Source organism: Pinus tabuliformis, chromosome 4_2, assembly GCF_031772625.1.
Source record: "Pinus tabuliformis cultivar Carrire ecotype Pingquan chromosome 4_2, CPIR1, whole genome shotgun sequence".
NCBI classification, from domain to species: Eukaryota; Viridiplantae; Streptophyta; class Pinopsida; order Pinales; family Pinaceae; genus Pinus; species Pinus tabuliformis.
The window spans coordinates 1,032,752,183-1,032,778,471 of NC_142304.1; the positions used below are offsets into that span (position 1 = coordinate 1,032,752,183).

General features: G+C 37.2%; 1 pseudogene; it reads left to right on the forward strand.

The window, feature by feature from the left end:
* Positions 1-16,593: 16,593 nt before the first annotated feature.
* LOC149173141 (small ribosomal subunit protein uS5y/uS5u/uS5v pseudogene) lies at positions 16,594-17,324 on the forward strand (annotated as a pseudogene).
* The last annotated feature ends 8,965 nt before the right edge of the window (positions 17,325-26,289 follow it).

Below are 26,289 nucleotides of genomic sequence, written 5' to 3' on the forward strand. Positions count from 1 at the left end.
CTTCAAAAAGTTATCTTGATGCAGCAAGAAGAAATGAGCAAGAGCACAAGGAAGATCATCAGGTAAAGCAGGGACAAATGTCAAGCAGAAACTATCAGGGGCAATCCAGCTTAAGGGTGAACAAAAGCCACAACCAGCCACAGGTAAAATCTTCTCAATTTGGTTCAAGAATAGATGAAAATAGAAATTACAATCAGTTGGCTGGTAGATCCAATAATCGCAGAAGCTTCTTCAATGGACAATGCTTTTCTTGCCATAACTTTGGTCACAAAGCAGCTCAATGTGTTGCGTATAAAACAATCATGACTAGAGAAGCTCAAAAACAAAGAAGTATGACAGGGATTACAAAAAGGACCTATAACAATTTTTCAGCTCTTGAAAATGAAGTTGAATGTTCTATTTGCAATAATTTTGGACATAAAGACTTTGAATGCAGAAGCAGGTTTCCGGAAAGAAAGGTACAAGAGCAGAAAAAGGAACAAGCCTCAGGCGCCAAAACATGGAGCATAAAGGAACCTCAAACAGAAAGATGTGGGATAGCATTTTATGCAGAAGGACAAGAAAATCTATGGTACATTGACAGTGGATGTTCGAAGCATATGACAGGTGATAAAGAAAAACTTGAGTCTTATTCTAATTTAGAAAAGGGAAAGAAAGTCTCTTTTGGAAATGATACTCCTGCAACTATAAAAGGAAAAGGTATTGCTCCTTTAAAAGAAGATGTTAAGGCTGGAAATGTTTTGTTTGTTGATGGATTGAAGCATAATCTACTAAGTGTCAGCCAGATGTGTGATCAAAGAACCGAGGTTATATTCAGATCAAATGGATGCCTTGTTCGTGATCTTGATACAGGTAAAACAGTTCTCAAAGGAAAGAGAACTCCAAATAATCTATACATATTTGATGAAGGACAACAACAATGCTATCTAAGCAAGAATGAAGAGCACTGGTTATGGCATCGAAGGTTGGGACATCTAAGCTTCTCACAAATAAGGAAAGCTTGCAAATATCAGGCAGTTCGCGATCTTCCAGATATCAAAATTCCTGACAACACCATATGCAGATCATGTCAGTTTGGAAAACAAACCAGAACTAACTTTCCAGAGAAAGAAGGATCAGCCAGCATGCCTCTTGAGCTAGTACATACAGATGTATGTGGACCATTCAGAAAAAGAACACCTAGAGGAGAGGAATACTTGATATTATTTATTGACGATTTCTCCAGGTTTGTTTGGTTAGGACTTATGAAGCACAAAGATGAAGCATTCGAAAAATTCAAAACCTTCAAAGCCTTGGCTGAAAATGAATCAGGTCACAAAATTAAGTGCCTCAGATCTGACAGAGGTGGGGAATTTACTTCAAATGAATTTTTCGATTTCTGTGATGAACATGGGATAAGGAGAGAATTCTCTACAGCTAGAACGCCTCAGCAAAATGGAGTTGTTGAAAGAATGAACAGAACAATCCAACAAATGGCTCGTGCTATGCTTGATGAATCAGGAACCCCCGCAACCTTCTGGGGTGAGGCTGCACATACTGCGGTTATTATTCTCAACAAGACAAATGTCCGGGTGAACAGCACTCAAACCCCTCATGAGCTCTGGAGTGGTAAAACTCCTTCGGTAAAGCACTTCAAAATATTTGGGAGCAAATGCTATATCAAGAATACTGAGGAGCAGCTTGGCAAACTTTATCCTAGAGCAGATGAAGGCATTCTTCTTGGCTATTCTCCACATAGCAAAGCATACAAATGCTACAATAAAAGACTTGGCAGAATTGTTGACAGCATTGATGTAGTGGTTGATGAAAAGGGATATATTCCTAGGCAAATACATCGTGAAGACATCGAAGAAGATGAGAGCTACCCTCAAAGACAGAATGATGAAGAAGAAGAACCTCAAGAAGAATCTCAAGAAGAACCTCACGAAGAAGCAGAAGAACGGAAAAGAATAGAAGAAAAGACTCCATCCAAATATGTTCAGAAGAACCATCCAGAATCTCAGATCATGGGACAAAAAGAAGCAGGTATACAAACTAGAAGAACAATTGCAGAAGCTTCAAGCTATTTGGCATTACTTTCCTCCACCGAACCACAAAATGTGAAAGAGGCATGCAAAGATGAATGTTGGGTGAAAGCAATGGATGAAGAACTTGAGCAAATCGAAAAGAACAACACTTGGGAGCTGGTTCCTAGACCAAAAGATAAGAATGTTATTGGAACAAAATGGGTCTTCAAAAATAAATTGAATGAAAATGGAGAAGTAATTAGAAACAAAGCCAGACTCGTTTGTAAAGGGTATGCGCAGCAAGAAGGAATAGACTTTGAAGAAACTTTTGCTCCTGTTGCAAGACTTGAGGCCATCCGAATGTTCCTTGCACTCTCAAGTTTTCAGAACTTCAAAGTATTTCAAATGGATGTGAAATCAGCCTTTTTGAATGGAGACTTGGAAGAAGAAGTGTACATTGAACAGCCAGATGGGTTCATTCTTGGAAATGATCCAAATCTTGTATGCCGATTGAAAAAGGCTCTCTATGGTCTCAAACAAGCTCCAAGGGCTTGGTACTACCGGTTGGACAAATATCTTCATCAACAAGGTTTCTTAAAAGGTTCAGCAGATAGAAATCTGTATATAAAAGTTGAAAATGACAAATTGCTAATACTTGTTGTGTATGTAGATGACATTATTTTTGGCAGCAATGAAGAAGCTATGAGTCAAAGCTTTGCCTCAGTCATGCAGAAAGAATTTGAAATGTCCTTGCTAGGAGAACTGACATATTTCCTTGGTTTGCAAATCCAACAGAAGGAAGGAGGAATATTTTTATCTCAAACCAAGTATCTCAAGCATATTTTGAAGAAATATGGCATGGAAGATGCAAAACCAGTATGTACACCCATGGTCACAGGATGTAGTCTCAGTGCAAATGATGAATCTGCAGCAGTACATCAACCAACCTACAGATCTATGATTGGAAGTTTACTATATTTGACAGGTACCCGACCAAACATCATGCATGCAGTTGGAATAGTTGGAAGATTTCAGGCAAATCCGAAGGAGACTCATCTTCAAGCAGTGAAGAGAATTTTCAAATATCTTCAAGGGACTCAAAATTATGGCTTATGGTATCCTAGAAATACAGATCTTACTCTTCATGCCTATACAGATGCAGATTGGGCCGGAAGCGTGGATGACAGGAAAAGCACAAGTGGTGGTGCGTTCTTTATGGGTCCCAGACTGGTCTCTTGGTTCAGCAAGAAACAGAGTTCAATTGCCTTGTCTACAGCTGAAGCAGAATATGTTGCTGCTGCATCTTGTTGCACCCAACTCCTTTGGATGATGCAGAATTTGCAGGATTATCAAATCACTTGTACTCCTCCAATCCCTATCTTATGTGACAACACAAGTGCAATCAGCATCTCAAAGAATCCGGTTATGCATTCAAAAACCAAGCACATACCAATCAAGTACCATTTTCTCCGGGAACAAGTACTTGAACAGAAGGTCAAGTTGGAGTATGTTCCTTCTAAGGAACAAGTTGCTGATATTTTCACCAAACCGTTGCCCAGGGACACTTTTGAATACCTCAGGCAAAAGCTGGGGGTTGTTGATGCATCATCTTACTGTTGATCATCTTCCTATTGGTGGTATAGGCTCAGGGGGAGCACATAATGCATTGTTGGCATTATGGAGAAGGAGATCTTGGAAATAGCTGCAATATGTCTCTATCTCCTTCATGATGGATTTCTGGTTACAGATCTAGAGATGCATGAGCATAGGGGGAGCATACCCTTTGCCCTTGATGTCAAAGGGGGAGAATGAAGCTGAAGATTATGTGGTTGCCATCAAGTCCAAAGGGGGAGATTGTTGGCATTATGATTCAGGTGTTGTCCTTGATGGCAAACCCTTTCAGGTGATAAATCAAGAAGGACGCAGGAAATATGTTCAGCAAGTGCGTCCCCGCAGGTATACCATACAGAACCCACGTCCAGGGACGCAGGCCAGCCGTTCAGGAGGTGCGTCCGCCCAGTGCACACATTTCAAGGCAGAGAAAAGCACGTGGGGGTTTCTTGTGTGGTATCTAGCCGACGGTTTTGTGTTTCTATGGTGTCGGCTCGTGGTTTTGTTCCATGTTTTGGGGAGAAGCTTGCCTATATAAAGCAAAGGAGTTCATTTGGATTATGCATCATCTTGGTTGAATATCTTTTGGTGAGATCTAGTCCAGATCTATGAAGGCGAATCTTCTAATGGACTGTGATCTCTATGGCGCATGATCAGATCTGTGGATCTGAGTGTTTGGGTTGGTTCTGAAGTCCTCATATCTTTTATATCTGAAGGGACGCAGGTTCAGTGAAGGGAAAGTGCGCCGGGACGCAGTACAGTAAAGGCTCAGGTGCGTCTCTGAGGCAAAGGACGCGGCGCGACTGTGTTATTGGGTGCGTCTCTGAAGCAAAACACGCGGCGCGATAGTGTTTTTGGGTGCGCCGGTCGCAGCAAAGCATAGAGGAACAGTGCGTCGGCACGCAGAACAGTGGAAGGTAGACTGCGTCCAGTCGCAGGTCACAGAAAGAAAATATGCGTCCCTGTCTTAAGATGATCTGTTGACTGTATATTTCTGTTCATAAGGTGTTCTGGGTTATTTCTGTAATTACTGATCTGATATCTGTAGTGGACTGTATCTGTTGTATACTTGCTGATCTTTTGATTCTTCATGAAAAGAAGTAGGGGGTTGTAGCTCCCTTCCAGGAGAGACTGGAAAACGAGAGAGAGAGTTGTAGCTCTCTGCAGGTTGCAGCCTGCGTGCTGGTAAAGGACTGCACCAGTACAAAATCATTGTAAAAAGAATTTCTTGAAAGAAGATAGAAACATATTGCAGCAGGTGGTTTTCTCCCGCATTGGGTTTCCACCTTACATCTTGTGTTCTTTGGTGTGACTGTCTATTTTCTTTATTCATGCTCATTATTTTATGGTACTGATATGCAAGAATAATTCAAAAGATCAAATAAGGAAGATTTGGTAAATTGCTTGATAATACTGATTCACCCACCTCTCAGTATTATTTCCAACAATGTGTTATGCTCTCGCATTGTTTATTTTCTGTGTTTTAGAATTTGTATGCAGGCAATTTCTGTACAGGGTTAAAACCTACAAATCAAATGTTGGATAGTTAATTACTACATTGGTAAACATTTCAAAATGATATCATATTGGCTTACCATGTTGCATCAAAACAACTCCCATAGCATATTTTCTTGTATCAGTTTGAATTTCAAATGGTTGCTTAAGATCTTGAAGTGCTAGAATTGTTGTTCTATTTATTTTCTCTTTCAATATGTTGAAGGCTTTCTGTTGTTTTGCCTCCCCACTGAAAGACATTTTTACACTTGTCAAAGTGTGTGATGGTGCTGCAATGAGTGACAAGTTAGCGATAAATTTTCACCAATATTGGGTTGCTCCCAAAAATCTCTCAACTTCTATTACATTATTGGGTTTAGGCCAATTCATAATAACATCACTAATATGACCCAAATAAACAAAAGAGGTTTTCCCAAATTCACATTTATACATCTTCAAATACAACTTTTCCTTTTCAAGACATGTAAAAGTTCTTTGACATGCTCTTCATTAGTTTTACTAAAAATTAGAATATCATTTAAGTAGACTGTGACAAAATCATCAAGGAATGGTCTCAACACATCATTCATAACGTTCATGAATGTTGTAGGTGCATTGTGAAGCCCAAACAACATAACTGACCATTCAAACAAACCTTGTTTTGTCTTGAATGAAAATTTTCAAATATCATATTTAGCAATCCTTATCTAAGGATAACCACTACTCAAATCTAAATTAGGAAATTAAACAACTTCCTTTAACTAATCAATAAAATCGTGAATGCGATGAAGTGGATAGTGATTCTTTACCATGATCTTGTTCAAAGCCTAAAAATCCACACACATCTACCATGTACCACATTTCTTTTCAACCAAGACAATAGGAGACCCACAAGGAGATGTGTTAGTCCTGATTACCTCATTGTCATGAAGCTCTTGATGTTTCTTCTTGATCTCCGGACTCTCCAAAATTGGCTTCTTATACATGTCAATATTTGGAAGTGGTGTAACATGCTGCAACTGATCACATGTTGGATTCATCTTTTTGGAGACAACTCTTCAGGCTCTTAAAATATATTTTCATAAGTGTTAACAGCTTCAACCAATTCATGCTTGATTTAAGAATCACATCTTAAGAAAGATTCGGATTCAACAATATCTTTAGCATTAATCATCAACAAAACAAAATTCTTACTAGCATTTACAAGCCTTTTTATCTTACTAGTACTAATAAGATATAAGTCCATCTTCTTGTAATGTGATCTAAGAAGATACTCAAATCCATGTTTAAAAGTATGGTATGTGTTCTAATGATGATACAATATGGATTTTCAGTCAAACAAGTATGGTTTCCCAAAAACAATTCTGCAAATATTAAGTGGTATAACATCAAGCCCTAACTGATCTACAAAATTAGAAGTGATAGAAAATTTAAGTTTACATTTTCTTGTCACTTGTAATTTGGCATCATCACATACCAAACCCAAACAGTAAGGCTTAATATCAGATGTAGTTTCTAGATTGAGTTTCTTGAAAATTTCTCTAGAGATAAGATTGACTTGGGATCCACTATCAAACAACATATAAACTTTTGTATGTTATGTAATGACCCTGATATCGAAAATCTCACTTATTTCTTTATCATTTTGAGATTCAATATGATTACTAGAAGAACTAGTAATTTCATTAGAAGCTATACGTATAATTCGCATGGATATGATTTTGGTTTCATCATCTGAATTAGATCCTATATCTTGTTGGGTTGTAGCAACAATCTTTTGTTTCCCCTTATTATTAAACTTCTTTGGTCTCTTTTTTAGATGTAAATTCTAGTGGTGGTCCTCATCATGGCCTTCTTTTGAAAAATATTTGCACGTAAGTTTCTCTACCTCTTTCTTGAAAATAAAATTCTTTTTACCTTTTCCTTTAAACTTCCCCTTTCCTTTGTCTCTAGATTTAGAGGTCTTCTTATTAGTCTCTTGAGGAACATTCTTGCCTCTTGATTCTAAATGAGTTTCTTGAACATATACTTCACCTAGATTGGTGGGATTAAACATATGTATAGTATGTCTTAAATAAATATGTAATCGACCTATGTATTTAAGGAGATTATCTTGTCAAGACAAATCAACACCCAAGATTAAAACTATTCTTCTAAATTGTTGTGTGTAACTTTGAACACTCTAACCTTAAGCTTGTCTAAAATTTTTCTAATCCATAATTTCTTTTTGCATGTAAGATAATGGATAAAATTTCCTTCTTAATGTAGATATAAAATCATTCCAAGAAGAGATAATTTTACCACTATTATTAAAATCTTCTTGAGTTTTGTCCTCCCACTAGATGAGTGTTTTACATTCCAAATAAAGAGAAGCAAGCTAGATATTTGTGACATCATCGTCAATATTTTAAATCCTGAAATAGACTTCAATTTTAAGAACCCAATCATCCAAATTTTAATCATTTAATTCCCCATTGTGCATAGGCAATTCAAGCTTGACGTCAAGCTTAAGAAAAATATACTTAGCATGTCCTTTTGGAGATGAACGAGGAGTAGGTCTATCAGATGAAGGAGGTGAATATGGAGGTGAAGGAGGAGGTGGAGGTGGAGGCTTTCTTTGGTTGATGAGAACTTTATTGTTGCAACCTTATTTTCCTCTCATTTTACAACAGTTCCACCATCTCAGACATATCATAGAAAGCCTTTCTAAAATCTCTCTCATTCCCAGACATCAGCTCCTGTTCTTCTTCATGTGCCATTACTGGCAGAGTTTGTGGGTTTGAGACCTCCTTGAACCAATTTGAGGGTTGGGTTCTTCAAGCACTCCTCCTCTTCTCAATTTAGACCTTCTAATCATTAAAAAGAAACTTGAAAAAACTGTCAAACATTCACAACAACCATGTTGTGATACCAAACTTGATCTGAAATTGAAATTGAAGATTTCATGTAAATTTTTGCAAGCTAGTTTATATCTTATGGGAAATGGATCGATATTGCAAAAGAATATAAAATAAGTAAAATTTTACAGATTTTAATAGAGAAGAATAGACAACAAGAAACATCACAAAACAACAATTTTATGATGAAGTTCACCCATCGTGGTCTACACCTCCGAGTCCAACTTCCATTGTTGGCCCTTTATATTATATGCTCAAATTTGAAATTACATCAACATACAATGCTGAAATTCCAAAAATAACATTGTGATTAGATCTAGAACACCCAAAAATCCCTGTGTAGGCTCTTCTTATGCTCATAAATGCTAAAAATTGGCCAAGTTAGGTCTCCTTCTTTACTTCTTTGCTAATTGTTCTACAAATTCATCTCTCTATCAAAATTGGCAACATAATTCAACTTTGGAGGTCTTACACAATGACAATTTCATAATTATAGGTGGTGGGTTCGGCCATGAAACCCATCATGTCAGGTGACATTTGTCAGATGGTTAGGCATGAAAATACAATCGTTTCCTTATTCTTTCACCCATGGGTCGGTCGTATGGTAGGTAATGTGACCATGGGGTGTGGGCCAAAGACCACACACCTGCTGACCCTTCACTTAGTCATTTAATATTTAATGTGACTCGGGGCTACTTGCAAGAAGCATTCCATGCACCTATCCCTCCCAACCTTTCGACGATGCTTGCGACATGTATTAATGTTGGCTTGCTGGGGCCTGACCCAGGTTTAGAGGTGATTTAGCCAAACAAATCCCAGTACTACTGGCCCTTTCGGCAACAGTCCGTGGAGCATGGACTGAGGTCTCACCCGAGGTAGTATTGGAGGGTGCTAGAACTAGGTTTCCGTAGCCTGGGGATGTCTGATGGGTTCCAAGTGGTCCACGGTTTGACCCTGCTCGCACGTCGCTACGTGCACTTATCAGTACTTCGTAGCCAGTGATGCTAGCTTCACGCAACCCTACTCGGGGGCCGAATAGTGTTATTACCCAAATCCTTACTAGTAACACAATATTAGTTGATTAACTTAGCTTATATGTATGCTTTCATTTATACTTTCCAATATTCACCATTCATACAACAGTGCACAGTAAATAAATAGTATAATTTCAATTGATATCAAACATGTAATAGCATAAGAACAGATACATGGAATTCAGATAAAATTCTCTTTATTATTCTTCTTCCTTGGTTACAAAATCGAATCCACCCTCTGCACTCAACTACAGGGGTCCGTCACTCAGCTGTAGACTCTACTAGGCCTCTGTGGACTCAGCTGCAGAGCCTCTTCCTACTACTACGACCCAGGATACTAGAATCTTGCTCTATGCATGCTATCCTTTTGACTCCATCTGTTGGTTACCTAACTACTTTACAACTTAGAGACTCGGTCTATTTATATAATCCCATGGTCTGCAGACCATGGGTAGGCTAACACTACATTCAAAACTTAGGGCGGACAACCCTATGACTGTAACATACAATTCGTGCTTTGCGCCCGCAATTCGCAGAGTTTTACAATAATATTACTCAAAACTTGGGCTTACATGTTGTGGGGGTATTCCATGCCCAAAAATTAATAAGAACCATCATGGTGTAAAGGTGGGGCATTTGTTGCATGTTTTTCTGGTAATGGGTTTGAATTCCATGGAGGCTTGTCAGTCTGTAATTAAAATTTTGGTGCCAAATACTAAGCCACATCGTAGCCTTCCATAGGGCCATGTTGCAGCCTTTCATTGGCCCATGTGTTGGCTTGTGGTTTTGTTCTGGTATTCAACAACCCCCCATTTGTTAATGATAATAGTTAAATGTTACATTAACTAAATGGGGACCCTTTAAAAATTTCATCCAAAAAACAAAACTTAGCATTTAGTCATTTCTTTTGTTTTTGAATAAAGCAAAGATAACAATCAAAACCTTTTTGGGAACTACTAAAGACTTACCTTTTCATATATAGCATGTCTAAAAACCACCAAACGACCTTTCTAAAAACCTCCAAAATCAAGAAAAGTAATTAAATAAGGGCTCCATGATCTAAATTATCATAAAAACTGATGAAAACAAAAGTCCTTAAGCTTTTTAGGCTTATGTCTCGCATCACATATCATGACTTACAAATAGCTTTCTCTTTAAAATGATATAGCAAGATTTGCGAGTTGTGAAACTACGGTGGTGCTTTGACTTTTATCACATCGCATTTCGGGTATTTAAGCAAACACTTTGCACTTACCATAAGCCTATATTGCAAAATGTGATTCACGCTCGAACCCACACCTTATAATATTAAAATTAAATATTTCGAGTCCCACAAGTCTATTGCATAGGATAAACCTAGCGATTAACTATACGTGAAACAGCTAATTTTCGACTCCCATCTCGCATCTCGCAAACACATAATAGGAGGTAAGAATGCTAAAAGGCACATCTTGTGAAATTGTGATCTACGATATTGCTTCACAATTCACACAATCGCTATCATCGAAGTACAATGGCTTGCCACCCTAGAAGCTTTCATCCTATTTTACGATGCAAACATTTATGAGTAATAAAGCTAGGGGATAATGAATCATTAGTGGGAATTAGTGGCAAATAACTGCATTTATGTGTGAAAAGTCCTTTAGCTTGATACAATATCTTGTTACATCTATTCAAATAATTCTTCTTTTACCACCTTTACAAGCTATCTACATTATTTCATTTTTACGTTCATATTTGAGTGTCCGATAGTTGTTGTTTTTCATTTTAGGAAAAAACCGCAAAGCATAGCATTGAGAACAATGGGGAAGAAAGGAAATGTTGTTGCCTCTGAGAGGACTAAGATGACTCCCCTATTCATTGATACCACATGCAGCATAGAGGTAGGAACCTCTACATGGGAGACTATGTAGAACATACTCAAGGAGGAACAACCGACGATTATGGAAACTATTGTTACAGTTGATGGATGAGATGCCTCGGATGCTTCCATGCTAGAGACATCTTACTCATTTTTGCACCACATAGCCGCTCGGCCGAAGATAATCCCTTATACCGACATGGTAAAATGGGTTATTGATGAAGCAGACATCTCAAATAGAGAATTCAATATGAGAAGCCGAGGGTTCATCTAATCTTTCACCCTGGACAACCTACTACTTATATACCACCTACCAGAGCCACAGGTCATCTACAACAAGCAATTCATAGAGAAGTTTGCTAAAGAGAATAGCGACCCAGCAGATTGCACCCACTCCTAGTCAAATAATGAAGAGAAAATCCAGAAAGACAAAAATGGTATGTACACTACTGCATCTATTTGTCCCCCTTATAGTTTTATTTCAGTTATGTTATGTAGACTGTATCACAAACCTGATAATACTGTGTTCTCCCTGGTGTGGTTGTCATTAATAGACATAGTCGTCAACACAAATATAATGAATTGGGCCTAAATCTTGTCAGACAACTTAGCAAAAATAATTATCGATTATAGAAGGAGAAGAAGTATTTCTTCGAGGGTTTACCTTCCATTTTTTATGAGTGCCTATGTTATGGATGCTATTTGTTTTAGTTCAAAGTTCTCCATCATGGGACGGAAATGGATTGTTTGAAATACACTTCCCATTCACTTGTACCATAAGGTCATGTGGGAATCTAATTTTCAACCACATTTTTTCAAGATTTTCCATGGAGTTATGCTCCCTATTCACAAACGACTTTATAATTGAGAGGCCCCTAGCTTTTCCCAAGAATCTGAAGTTGACATCCTCCCCATGGCCAAATGGTTCAGGGAGGAAAATTTTACATATATCAGAGTTTTTGGCAACATAACCTCCCCCCACATCCTCCCATACTATGTTCTAGATAAATTAATGGCTAGGGAGATAGCCTACCAGACAAATAGTGAGGGAGGAATGAGCAATACACTGAAAGAGTCAAAAAACGCCACTTTGCCTACATTCCCTATACAGTGCAGAGCATTTGCACTACATGACTTGGGACATGCATTCAAAGAAGTAGAGAACATGCTATCTCTGCAACTACCGAAATTCCCTAGACAGTAGTATGACCCATTTGGCACTGTCAAGAATTTCACCACTTTGGTGGAAATAAAAGTACTCACTAATGACAAGGATGTTTTTGATGATATATTTTTGCAAAAAAACACCTTTTCAGAGGTGAAGCATATGTCCCAACTACTTTTTGACCATGAAGATCTGGAAAAGTTTTACAGTTACAGAGAAAGAAGGCTAGCAATGGTCCCATTGGACCAATTATTAATTGAACCAATAAGGGAGCCTACTCCCAATGTGACTATAGAAGGTGACACCAAGAAAATCCTATTATGGGGTAGAGTCTCAAGAAAAATATATTGAGGAATCGCAATAGTCATCACAAAATGGAAAAAGCAAAAGCATCGAGGATATGACCCAATCTACACAAAAGATAGCTAAAGAAGCTTCAGCTAGCAAGCAGATTGAAATCCCTACTACTTCTGCACAACCAATAAAACCCACAGTGATTGAATTAGAGGTAGAGTGGGATAATATTAATAAAAGTATCAATATAAAGGAACAGGTGCCAAAGTTGCAAACTCCACAACAGAAAACAACTCTGGAAATTACAGTGGAAGAAACTGCAAATGAACAAGAAGTAGAGCATATCCATGTTACCCCCACCTCCAAAATAATTCTGAGAATTGAAGAAATACCCCCTCTAGATGTATTCTATAGTGCACATCATAAGGCTATGGTGAAAAGGCAAAGAAAGAAAAGAAAATTGGACTCCATAGCTGCTACTAGCCCTGAAAATGAATTAATGGATGTTCTATGGAAGGACTCACCTACTGATCCATCCACCAACCTAACTAGACTCTCATAGTTTGCAAGTGTTTATGCTACAGTAACCATAGAAAAAGCATCATAAGTCCAAATGTTTCTTAGAGAAGAGCAAAATAAAATAATGTAGCTTGAGCAACAATTATAGCAAGTCCAATCCGACTAGCAGGCGGAGATACAGTTGGCCAAGATTCAACAAGAATTTGAATAGATTCAAATATAACATCGAATCATCTTAGCCGAGAAGGAAGCAGATGTGCAGGCAATAACTGATCTACATAAAGACGATCCAAAAATTTATTAGTTTATTAACGAAGCACTCAAACTTAATTCCCAATTTACACATCAAAAAGAATTAATGTGCCATGAGATTTCACACTTGAAATCTTATTGCGAAACAAGTGATAAACTAACAAATGAAGTCGTAGAAATGTGACTTCAATATGATGAGATGTTTAAAAATGTCTTTGATCTCATTTCCTGGAAAAATATAGAGGAGGGGAGAAAAGTCGACCTACCTAAGCTGGAGGAATCACATAAGGAAATTCTATTTGCAAGCTAGGATTCTCGGCTTAAAGAAGCAGGAAAGGCAACAACAGACGTGGCGGAAGCAACAAATATTATCATAGAAAATATCAATGGGAATTTTCATGGTGCCAATCTAGCGGCAGAGTCCATCCTAGGGTTCATTCTAGATGTGAAATAGCTTGAACAACAATGGAAACAGGTAGCGGAAGAAAAAGCGAAAGTGATAAGGCAAATGAGCAGGCTAGACTCAGAGGCATATTGGCAACATTTGGTCAAGCCTCATAGCCAATGGATAACCCTACAATGCCTAACCACTTCTACTGAGAAAATGGTGCCAGCACTGACCGATGCCATATTCGATGGACAATTGACAGCTAAAGTCTACCATCCTACACATCCAAAGCCTATGGTAGATATTTGCGATCTAAAGGATCGAATGCAACATAGTTAGTCACCTTGTTTACTTTAATTTTGATTTTATTTTTTCATAAATTGAGGCAGGTCATTTAAACCTCCTCAACTATTTTTGTAATAATCTATTTTTAGTTTTATAGTTTTAGTATTTAAACCCCTCTAATGCATTTAGAGAGGGGTCTAGAATTTTCTCATAAACTCTCTTCAGAACATGCACTTCTATCCCTTTGAGGAAGTTCTGGTGAAATATATGGAACAAGATTTATTTTTATTTGAATTAGCATCTTCTACTGAAATTTCACTTTTGTACTCTTAGATGATGTTGAATGGATTGAAGATAAATCAATATTGCTAAAACACATGAGTAGGACGTAATATAAATGGTACTTTTATCCTGTAATTCTTTTTACTTGTGTATTAAGCAATCATTTCTTTTTCAAATTATTTACGTATGAAATTCTGAATTTTGATTATCGTTATTGTACTTTTGTATGATGATGATCTTTATTTTATGTTGAATATATGAATAACTCATTATGTGATATATTTCTCACAATCGTTTTGGCTAACTTTTTATACGAAAGGATTATTGTCAAAATTGATTCACTTCTAATCATAATTGAATGATCTTGATTACCAATTTCTTTTAGAAATTATTGTAGATCGCATATATCAAGTTTATCCTAGGTATATTATGATTAGATAGTTTTTAGAAATTAGAATTTAAATGCATTTGTGATTGATTAGTTTAGACTAGATTACCGTTAGCTTAAATGTTACTGTAAAAACATCACATATCACCCCATTCAGCACAATCATTAAACAGATTGGGAAACTGGTCCCATTATGCCCAGTCAGAGCAACTACTCCAAACGGAAAAGAAGCTGCTAATCAAAGTCCAAACTGGGTGGTTTTCCCCCATGTTGAGGCAACGATTTTTGAGGCTTTAACATTTTGGTCGTAGAAGGAGGGCCTGAATTGTGAATGGCAAGTAAATCCAAATTAACAAGCCATTCTAAGAGTAAAACTCCCTCACCCTCACCTTCAACTTCTCGAAAGTCTTCTAAATCCCCTGATCCTAAGCGAGAAGTTGCATAAGATATTATACAACCCGTTGCTAAAAATCCTGTCGATCCAGAGCTTTCTTCTCTTACCAAATCCCTGAAGTTCAATCTTTGATTTACAAGCTATAGGGAATTTTGCTATCACGCGAAGAATCTGAGACATCTCATGATAGTGTTACCTCTCATTTCACTCCATCTTGGTCGTTAACTAGAGCACAGAGTGAAAGGTTTGGAATACCTTTGTTCAAATTTCCTCTTCCAAGCCGGAAGAAAGCTAAGAAGACATCATCCGAATCTCACAGCGAGGTTTTATCATCATCTTCATCCATCCTATCTATACCCTCACAAGATCAATCATCCATCCCACCACTCCAGATCATGATTTACATAGGTACTGGAGCTATATCATCCTCTACCCAATCACCATCAAACCCTACTACAACACCTTCCCCTACCCACATACCAGCAATGGCATAGAATCCCCCACAAAATCCTCCAAGGCCATGGACAAACCCAGGGGCTATTAGGATGGCTGGTCCTTTACATCAATTACTAGCACATCCAAAAAAATGGTTGCCCAAATTCAATCTTGATGATGGCTTATTGGTTGAGGAACATATAAATAATTTTGTGTTTTCCATTAACTTGAATCAAGTAGAGGAAGAAGATGCAGTTGTAAGACTATTCCCATATACTTTGTAGGGAGCAGCAGGATCATGGTACTTTTTGTTACCATCAGGTTCTATTAATAGTTGGGATTCTTTTCAAGAGAAATTTTTAACAAAGTTTGGAGATGATAGATCTATAGCTACCTTAATTAATGATCTCTGCAATTTGAAAGTTGATCGAAGAGAAATTATCAAGGACTTCAACTCTCGCTTCAGTAAACTATTGAATAAAATACCAATGGCATCTAAGCCTAGTGATGAGGTCCAAAATGAGTGGTACATCTCTACTCTGCCGTCAAAGACAACTATCTTTGTTGATAGAGCCACCAAACCAACCTTGGCAGAAAATATGAAAGAGGCAATAGCTTTAGAAAAACGCATCCTAGCTGTCGAAAAGAGAAACACATTAGAAGAACAAAAATATAAGAAAGTAACCTTCAAAGATGACTCTAAGAAGAAACCACCAGAAGATCCTTTTGATCTTGAAGGGTTACAGAATGTCCTCAAAACCATGTCTAATGAAATGGGTTATATTAAGAAATAGGTAGCAAAGAATTCCTCTAAAAAACCTTTTAGACCATTCAAAAGGAATTCCCCTATTGATCTTAAGCCTCCAAATGCCATATATATGTCGAGTCAGATGAGGATGAAGTTTCACCTAGTAAAGAACAAACGGATGAGGAGGAAGTAGCAGAGTTACAAGGGATGTGGGATTTTATACTTCCCAATGAAGAAACTAAAGAAGCCTTACCTGTCACTACCTGAAGTAAAAATCCTTTCGAATTGTCACAAAAAAATCTGAAACAGAAGGCTTCAATGCCACCCCCTAGGGATAAAGCAATAGGTATGAAATCTGTACCAAAATCCACTTAGACGACACCTACTCAATTGGATCCTTCTCCTTCATCTAAAAATTTGATAGTTTTTGATGAAATGGAATATAATATTACTGAAGATATGAATAAAACTAGGGCAATAAAAGGTAAGGATTATGATTGCATAGAAGCGTCTACTCTGGTTCGAAACCCTAGCGAAGCAATGGTGGAAAGAGGAGAGGGATTTGGGTGCAGGTTTTGGTCGAGGGTGAGGCGACAGAGGCTGTAGGGATAGTCATGGTGGACGTCAAGGACCCCGAAGAGACGAAGAAGAAAAGTGGGTACCTGTGACAGAGCTCAGCCACCTGGTAAAAGAAGGAAAAATCAATTCCCTCAAACAAATCTATGTCTTCTTGTTGGTCGTTGAGGAGCACCAGATTGCGAAGACCATGTTGGGTCCCTAGTTGAAGGACGAAGTTAGGAAGATCATATCTGGACAAAAGCAGATGAGGGTTGGGTAGAGGACTCGATACAAGGCCTACGTTCGTATGTGACGGTAATCGCCACGTTGGGCTCGACGTTAAGTGCAACAAAAAGGTGGCCCTAGTCATTTGCAGAGCCATTATTTTGGCCAAGCTTTTGGTTATTCCCATGAGGAGGGGTTATTGGGGTAACAGGATAGGGACACCCCACACTGTACCTGTCAAGGTCATTGATAAATGTGGCCCCGGAATAGTCAGAATGGTGCCTACCCCCAAAGGTGTCGGGATTGTGGCCGCTCGCATGCCTAAGAAGGTTTTGCAGTTTGCTGGAATCGAAGATATGTTTACCTCCTCACGAGGGTCAACCAAAACTCTCAGAAATTTTGTCAAGGTCGCCAAGACGCTAGAGGAGTACCCACAAACTACAGTGCTTTCTAGAGACATTGCAGTTGCACACTCCTGCACGACCTAGAGGACCAAAGAACCCCATTCCTTGGTAGCTTCTAATCGCTTTCAACTTTTTATTAAAACCCCTTCGGGGAAGTCTTCCTTGATTTGGGTCCTTGCAACAGACTATGTTATAAAACCTAAAGAGTATCATTGCCCACAAAATTGGCTACCCGGTTGGACTACAACATCTATTATATGCAGGCAGAACCCTACTGGAACCCAGATCCATTTTGGACTACAACATTATGTCAGTATCTACTATAACACTCAACCTGAGGTTGCGAGGTGGTGTAGCAAATTTCAGTTCAACAAAACAAATAGAAGGAGGGAGTGGGATGAGCACAAAAACAAAAAACAACACAGATCCACAACAGAAGCACGAAAATGGAGGAATATCCTACAAGAATATCGTACAAGGGGGAAAACTCCTACAATGGTCCCAAAGCAAGATGGAATAGAACCCAGTCCATACATTGTGGAGCAGCTGAATTATATACCAGAACTAAATATAGATATACCAGAAATAGATGAGGCATGTAATAATTTTGAATCACAAGCCATCATTTGTCGATTCAACTGTTTCTGGCCAAAACCTTTTGAACTTTTCCATTGGATATTCACAAACTAGACTCTACACTGTGAGATCCACCTTTGTTCCAAGAGGTTTTTCATTGTCAAATTCCATTCAACAGAGATAAGAGACATTGTGCTACAGGAGGGACCATGGTTTTGGGGATCTACGGGCCTTTTCATCACACCATGGTTTCTAGAATTTGATGCCAATACTATGGTTGTTTCCAGGATGCTAGTTTGTGTTCATCTGCACAACCTCCCATTGCATTTCTGGGACCATCAAGTCCTTGCTGGTATAGGAAACACCATTGGCAGATATATTAAAATGGACATACAAAGAGTGGAGGAAATAATTTTTACATTTGCACGCATCTGTGTGGAAGTAGATCTCAGTAAAGGCTTACCGGACTGCATCCAGTTGAAGCATAAACAATGAAGCTAGACATAGACACTAGACTATGAAAACACAACATTTAGGTGCAGAATATGCCAAAAAACAAGACATCTACAAAATACATGTCCTAAAGACAAGAAATACATTCGAAGAAAGAAGAAAATAGGGAAACAACACAAGGGTTGGAAATTTCCCCCACCAGATCCTAAAGAGGAGGAGGAGTTTGATGTGGAAGAGCCCATACCAAATGAGAACAATCAAACAGACAAAGAAGAAGAAATCTAGGAGACATCTCCACAAGGACCTATGGAATCACAACTAGAAAAGTTGTCAGATACAATGGAAAACAATGGAACCAAAAGACTACACACATCAGACACCTTTGATTCTGACAAGGAAAATCCCCAACCAGGCGCTGAAAATCCACTTCAACTTGTAGCCACGCTACCGTCTCAAGGGGAGTGACTCAAGGTTGAGAAGAAAAATGGGAGGAAAACATGATTTTATCCCATATGTACATTAAATTTTTTATTGGATCCCTAATCTAAGGCCATTTTACTTGCAGATGAAAAGCGACTTAACATATACAACATGTAATTTTGTTTTCATTAATAAAATTATGACTTTTCTTACGGGAAAAAAAATACTAGGGAAAACATTACATTTCATGAGCTTAGCAAATTGAAACATCAGTAGAAGTTACTTTTAAAAGAACTTAAAGAAGTACCTACTGTGCTACTTCCTACTACCGTAATCTCACAAGCTACCCAAGAAATGGGAAGACCCCCTAGTTCTTCTCTAAATAAAATAGATCCAGCTAATATATATTTAATTGGAGGAAGATTAAAATCCCACACTTCGTCGTTTATTCTTACTTTTGAAATCTTTAACAAAAACTTACACAATTGTCTGGTTGATTCCGGAGCTTCATTTAACATATTGCCCAGAACAACTTGTGAGAAGTTGAATGTTTAGACTCAGAAATCTGCTGTATGAATAGTTCAGTTAGATCACTCTCAAGTCGAAGTCATCAGGGAACTTAGTCAAGTAACCATTAGACTTTCATCAAACCCCAAATTTTTCCAAGTCATCGACATACTTGTAGCTAACATTCCTGAGTTTTATGGTTCAATCCTTAGTAGAGACTGGTGAGAAAAACTTCATGGTCATTCTGCAACTGACTAGTCTCACCTAGGGCTTCCCTATAATGGTAAACCAAATCAAAGAAGGGTTTATCGTGAGAAGCATCAGAAGTTCATAGTGATAAAATTAGAAGGAGAAAACGAACCAATTGCATATAGCAACAATATCATCGGAAATTACTTTATAGAATCATTTCTAGGGAATTTCAATGCTCATACTTAACCCTTCTTAGAAAACTTTGTTGTCTCTCAAATTGAATTTTTTTCCCAAACAGACACTTCTACATGTGTAAATTTTGTAGATAAACCTGTAGTTAAATATTTATTTTGGAAATTATTTTTTGGTGGATCTAAATCCAATGATGGAGTAGGAGCAAGTTGCATCTTAGTTAGCCCATAGGGGGAGAAAACTATGCTCGCATGTACACTTAAATTTGATTGCACCAAAAATACTGTTGAATATGAGGCACTAGTTCAAGGTCTGTATAAGGTAATTGGCCTTAACGTAAAATACCTCCAAGTTTTTGGGGATTCATAAACTGTCATAAATCAGGTAAGAAACACTATACATTGTTTATCCAGACATTTGAAATGTTATCAATCTTTAGTTAAAGATCTGACTCTCCACTTTACTACGTTTAATATTTCCCCTATCCCAAGACTCTAGAATGCTAGTGCCGACCTTCTAGCTAATGTCGCTTCCAATTTCATCCCTCCAGAAGATTATAGCCCAGATCGATTCTCCATAAAAGTAGTTTTTAGGCCTTCCATCCCTGATAATATCACCAACTGGAGAGTCTTTAATAATGATCCAGATATCATAATCTTCTTGACCTTAGAAGGCTCATACAACGACCAGATAGTTGATGAAGACCAACATGATAACCAACTTAAACAAGAAATGGTCATTAATACTATACCAAAGTCCATATTTAATTTGGAAGATTTATATGACCTTAAAGGCAGATTTAAACGATTTACTAATTCAAAACTCCAAAGTTCAACTCTGAGATTTGAATTAATCAATGTTGGGACTGATTTAAAACCTATAAACATTAACTTAGGTCTAGGTCTTACGTCAGATGGAAAAGAAACTTTTATAAGTTTGTTGAAAAGATATAAGAGTATATTTTGATGGAACTATGAAGATATCAAGACATACGACACCTCTATTATTCAACACACTATCCCTATGATATCTAACGAAAGACCTATTCAGCAGAAATTGAAGAAAATCCATCCTAATTTAGAAAGTCAAATTAAATCTGAGTTGAATAAACTATTGAAAGGAAATATTATTTTTCGTGACAAACACTCCCAATGGGTTTCCAATCTTGTCCCAGTTAGGAAAAAGAATGGCAATATTCGAATATGTATAGATTTCCGCAACCTCAATAAATCTTGCCAAAAGGACAATTTCCCACTACCTCCTATGGAACACATTTTACAATCAGTAGCAAGCTTTGAACTAATGTCTTTCCTGGATGGATTCTTAGGTTATAACCAAATCTTAGTACATCCAGATGACCAGTTGAAAACTACATTCAAGACAAAGTGGGGCAATTATGCTTATCAAAAGATGCCATTTGGACTCATTAACACTGGTGATACTCTCTGGAGAGCCATGTATATGGCCCTCAAAGGTTTGGTAAATAAGTCAGTAGTGATCTACTTAGATGATATAATAGTATACTCCAAAAAGCACAGTAATCATCTAAGAGACTTGAAACAAATCTTTGAACGTTTCCAAAGATATGCAATTTCTCTAAACCCTGAAAAGTATTTTTTTGCGTTAAGTGAAGGAAAGCTCCTTTGATTCATTATTTCCAAAGTAGGAATTCATATTGACCCTGACAAAATTAGGAAATTTCTGAAATACCTTTATCACATAACAAGAAATCAATGCAATCTTTCCTAGGTCAAATGCGTTTTGTTAAAATATTTGTTCTTGAGAAGGTCAAATGCGTTTTGTTAAAATATTTGTCCTTGACTTCTCAAGAATTGTTTTATCTCTTCTATCCATGATAAAGAAAAAATCTTTATTTAAATGGGGACAATCGGAACATGAAGCTTTTTGCTTGATAAAACAAGCAATTATTAATGCCCCATCTCTAGCAACCCCAATTTTTTCCAATCATTTCATTTTATATACTTTCACTTCCGAGAAATCATATGTGGCTATATTGACACAAGCAAATCAAGATAAGGCTGAAGCTCCAATATGTTTCTTGAGCTCCAATTTGTAAGGAGCTAAATTAAATTACTCAGATGTTGAAAAATAGGCTTTTTCTATTTTCAAATCTATAAAACACTTCAAACCTTTTCTCCTCAAGACCCACACTAAATTCATAGTACCCTTCTCAGCAGTAAGAAATCTTTTAATACAAAGGGACGTAGGAGAAAAGAAAAAAACTAGGTCACTGCACTACAAGAATATGACATAGAAATTAAACCAGCTAAAATTGTAAAAGGTCAAGGTTTTTTCAGGATGTTGGCGGGTGCGTCAAATCTATCAAATTCGCAGCATTCAGGTGACGATGTACAAAGCTATGAGGTAATCCTCAACGACACAGAATCAAGGTATGCTGATATCATATTTTACTTGAAAAATGGATATGCACCAACCCAATTGAATTACACAAAGAAAAGAGCCCTGAGATTAAAAGCAAGGCAATATCAGAGTGTCAACGATGTACTTTTTAGAAGAAATTATGATTCTGTTTTACTTAGATGTCTTGAAAAATATGAGGCAGAGAAGGTGTTGTAGGAACTTCATGATGGACCAGTTGGTGTTCACTTTGGAGGTGACACTATGGCACATAAAATCCTGCATATCGGCTATTGCTGGCCAACTCTATTCAAAGATGCACACAGTTATGTAAGAAGATGTAAGGTTTGTCAAACAGCTACTAGAAGACAGTGAAAACCCATGCTACCATTACAACTTGTCAACATCGACCAACCATTTGAACAATGGGTATTGGATGTAATAGCTGAGATTGTTCCTCATTCTTCTAAACAACATAGATACATTCTTACAGCAACTGATTATTTCACCAAATGGGTAGAAGCAATCCCACTGCAAGTAGCCAATTCAGAAAATATTATTGCATTTATAGATCAATTTATCATCACCAGATTTGGCTTACCATCTACTTTAATGTTTGATAATGCATCTTATTTTTCAGGCAATGCTATGACAGAATTTGCTTTTAAAAGGGGTTTTAAGCTTAAGTATTAGGCAAATTATTATCCGCTAGGAAGTGGACTAGTTGAACCCACAAACAAAAATCTCATCAGGATCATTAAACATATTGTTTCCCAAGGCCAAAAGAACTGGCATAAGTCTTTCGTGTTTACTCTATGGGCAAATCTAATAACTCAAAGAGCCTCCATCAACACTTCTCCTTTTAATTTGGTCTATGGGAAAGAAGAAGTCTTACCAAAAAATGTAGCCATTCCCTCCTTAACCTTAGCTCAATTCATTAGAGAAACCCCTTCCTCATCTATGTAGGTTAGACAATTACAAATTCTTAAGCTTGAATAGGAAAGGGAAAAACCGAGGACCACACATGCACATCATCAGTAGTTAGTCAAAGCCTCCTTTGATTCAAATTTTGTAGCTTCAAAATCTTTCCAACTCAGAGCCCTAGTATTAAAATGGGATAAAGCCCGTGAAGAGAAAGGTAAGCATACCAAGTTCTAACAAATGTGACTGGGCCCATTTCAGATTGTGGAATAGTTAGGCCCATCAACTTTTATGATACACAATTTATCAGGTAAGAGAGAATCCCTACCTATTAATGGAAAAATCCTAAAGAAATGCTTTCCATAAAAGATGATCTCGTCTATCCACTGTATATTGTTGCCCATAGTTAAATTTTTTTCCTTTAGAAATAATAATACCAATTTTACAAAGGATAGTCTCTTTTCAATTTTGACTTTTTGCTTATATAGGTAAAGATTTTATGAAAATAATCTTCAAATATGAAATGTGCAGTTAATTTTGATTTCTCTTAAATTGACTATCTTCCTCCTTAACTATCTGATTTTGATGAAGCTTAACTTTAAGAAAGAAACTGCACCTTTATATCAGTCTAGAAAAGAATCTATACAAACCAAAGTCTCTCGAGAAAGGCATGTCTAAAAACTCTATAACTATCGTCCATAAGCTCTTAAGGGGCGAATGATCCTCCCCACTTAATTAGTTTTCATTTTTAGAGTGTAATTCTAAAATATACCTAAACTTAAAGGATAAGAGGTCTCATCAAGAGCTAGCTTACCATGATCATAAGATTATAACTAAACTAACAGTACAAAAACTGCATATCAAAACAGGGTAATGGCTTATGATTATAATAATCACAAGACAAGGGGTCTCATCACGAGCCAACTTGTTTAGTTAAGTTACGAATCAAGTGAATGGTATTGTCAATGTTGGTCACCAAACCAGGACATTGTCCTTTAGGAAATACAGATGAAAAACTGAAGCAACAAATGAATTACTTCAAAAAATAAAGAAAGAAATAAGTATGCTTATAATCTTATCTTTAAAATTGCATTCTGATTTAAGTGGAATACTGCGTCATTGCTAGTTAAAAGGTAACCTTGTCGAGGCTATGAATTTCTGCTGGCAGCAAAGACTCTACCTACAACAACGAAGTAAACCAAAAACCAATCTGGGGAAAGACTCATGGCTTTTATCTTTAAAAAACCAAGTAAATACTGATGTAGACAATGTTACTTTTTATAGGAAAAGAATAGTCAAAAGAATGGTAGTTAGGCAGATGATTGGCAGTATTTCTTACCTTACATTCCATATAATTTGTTTTACTTTGAAAACTATATTTATTTTGGAAGTTTCAGAAATTTCAAAAAAGCTCTCAAAGATAACTGGTTCATCCAAGTGAATCGCCAGTTGTTGTGGTATTCAACAAACCCCCATTTGTTAATGATAATAGTTAAATGTTACATTAACTAAATGGGGACCCTTTAAAAATTTCATCCAAAAAAAAAACTTAGCATTTAGTCATTTCTTTTATTTTTTTGAATAAAGCAAAGATAACAATCAAAACCTTTTTGGGAACTACTAAAGACTTACCTTTTCATATATAGCATGTCTAAAACCCACCAAAGGACCATTCTAAAAACCTCCAAAATCAAGAAAAGTAATTAAATAAGGGCTCCATGATCTAAATTACCATAAAAACCAACGAAAACAGAAGTCCTTAAGCTTTTTAGGCTTAAGTCTCGCATCGCATATCATGACTTATAAAGAACTCTCTCTTAAGAATGATATAGCAAGATTTGCGAGTTGTGAAACTACGATGGTGATTTGACTTTTATCGCATTGCATTTCAGGTATTCAAGCAAACACTTTGCACTTACAATAAGCCGATATTGCGAAATGCGATTCATGCCCGTACCCACACCTTAGAATATTAGAGGTAAATATTTCGAGTCCCTCAAGTCTATTGCATAGGATAAACCTAACGATTAACTATACGTGAAACAACTAATTGACGACTCACATCTCACATCTCACAGACACATAGCAGGAGGTAAGAATGCTGAAAGGCACATCTTCCGATATTGTGATCTACAATATTGCTTCAAAAATCGCACAATTTCTATCATCGCAGTACAATGGCTTGCCATCCTAGAAATTTCATACTGTTTTACGACGGAAACATTTATGAGCAATAAAGCTAAGGGATAACGAATCATTAGTGGGAATTAGTGGGAAATAACTGCATTTATGTGTGAAAATCCATTTACCTTGATATGATATCCTGTTACCTACGTTCAAATAATGCTTGTTTTACCACCTTTACACATTATCTACATTATTTCATTGCTACATTCATCTTTGAGTGTCAAATAGATGTTGTTCTTCATTTTAGGAAAAACCCACAGAGGAGAGTGTTGAGAACAATGGGGAAGAAAGGCAAGGTTGTTGCCTCTGAGAAGACTGAGATGACTCCCCTATTCACAGATACCACATGCAGCAGAGAGGGAGGAACCTCTACATGGGAGACTATGTACAACATATTGGAGGAGGAACAACTTAGGATTATGGAAACTAATGTTATAGTTGAAGGACGAGATTCCTGTGACGCTTCATTTCTAGAGACGACTTTCTCATTTTTGCATCGCATAACTACTCAACTAAAGATAATCCCTTATACCGACATGGTAAAATGGGTTATCGATGAATCAGACATCTCAGACAGAGAATTCAAGACGAGAAGCCAAGGGGTCATCAGATCTTTTACCCCGAACAAGCTACAGGTTATGTACCACCTACCAGAGCTACAAGTCATCTACAATAGGAAATTCGTAGAGAATTTTGGTAAAGAGAACAACGACCTAGTGGATTGCACCCACACCTCGTCGAATAATGAAGAGAAAATCAAGAAAGTCAGAAATGGTATGTACCCTACTACATCTATTCGTCCCCCTTATAGTTTTGCCGCGGCTATGTTATGTAGACTGTTTGGCAGACCTGATAGTACATTCTCCTCGGAGTGGTTGCCATTAATAGACGTAGTCATTAACACAACTATAATGAATTGGGCCCAAATCTGGTCAGATAATTTAGCAAAAATAATTATCTAGTATAGAAGGAGAAGAAGTATTTCTTTGAGTGTTTACCCTCCATTTTTTATGAGTGTCTATGTTATGGATGCTATTTGTTTTAGTTGAACGTTTCCCATCATGGGATAGAGATAGACTATTTGAAATCCACTTCCCATTCACATGTAACACAAGGTCATATTGGAATCCAATTTTCAACCACATTTTTTCAAGATTTGCCATGAAGTTATGCTCCCTATTCACAAACGGCTTTATAATCGAGACGCCCCCAGGTTTTCCCA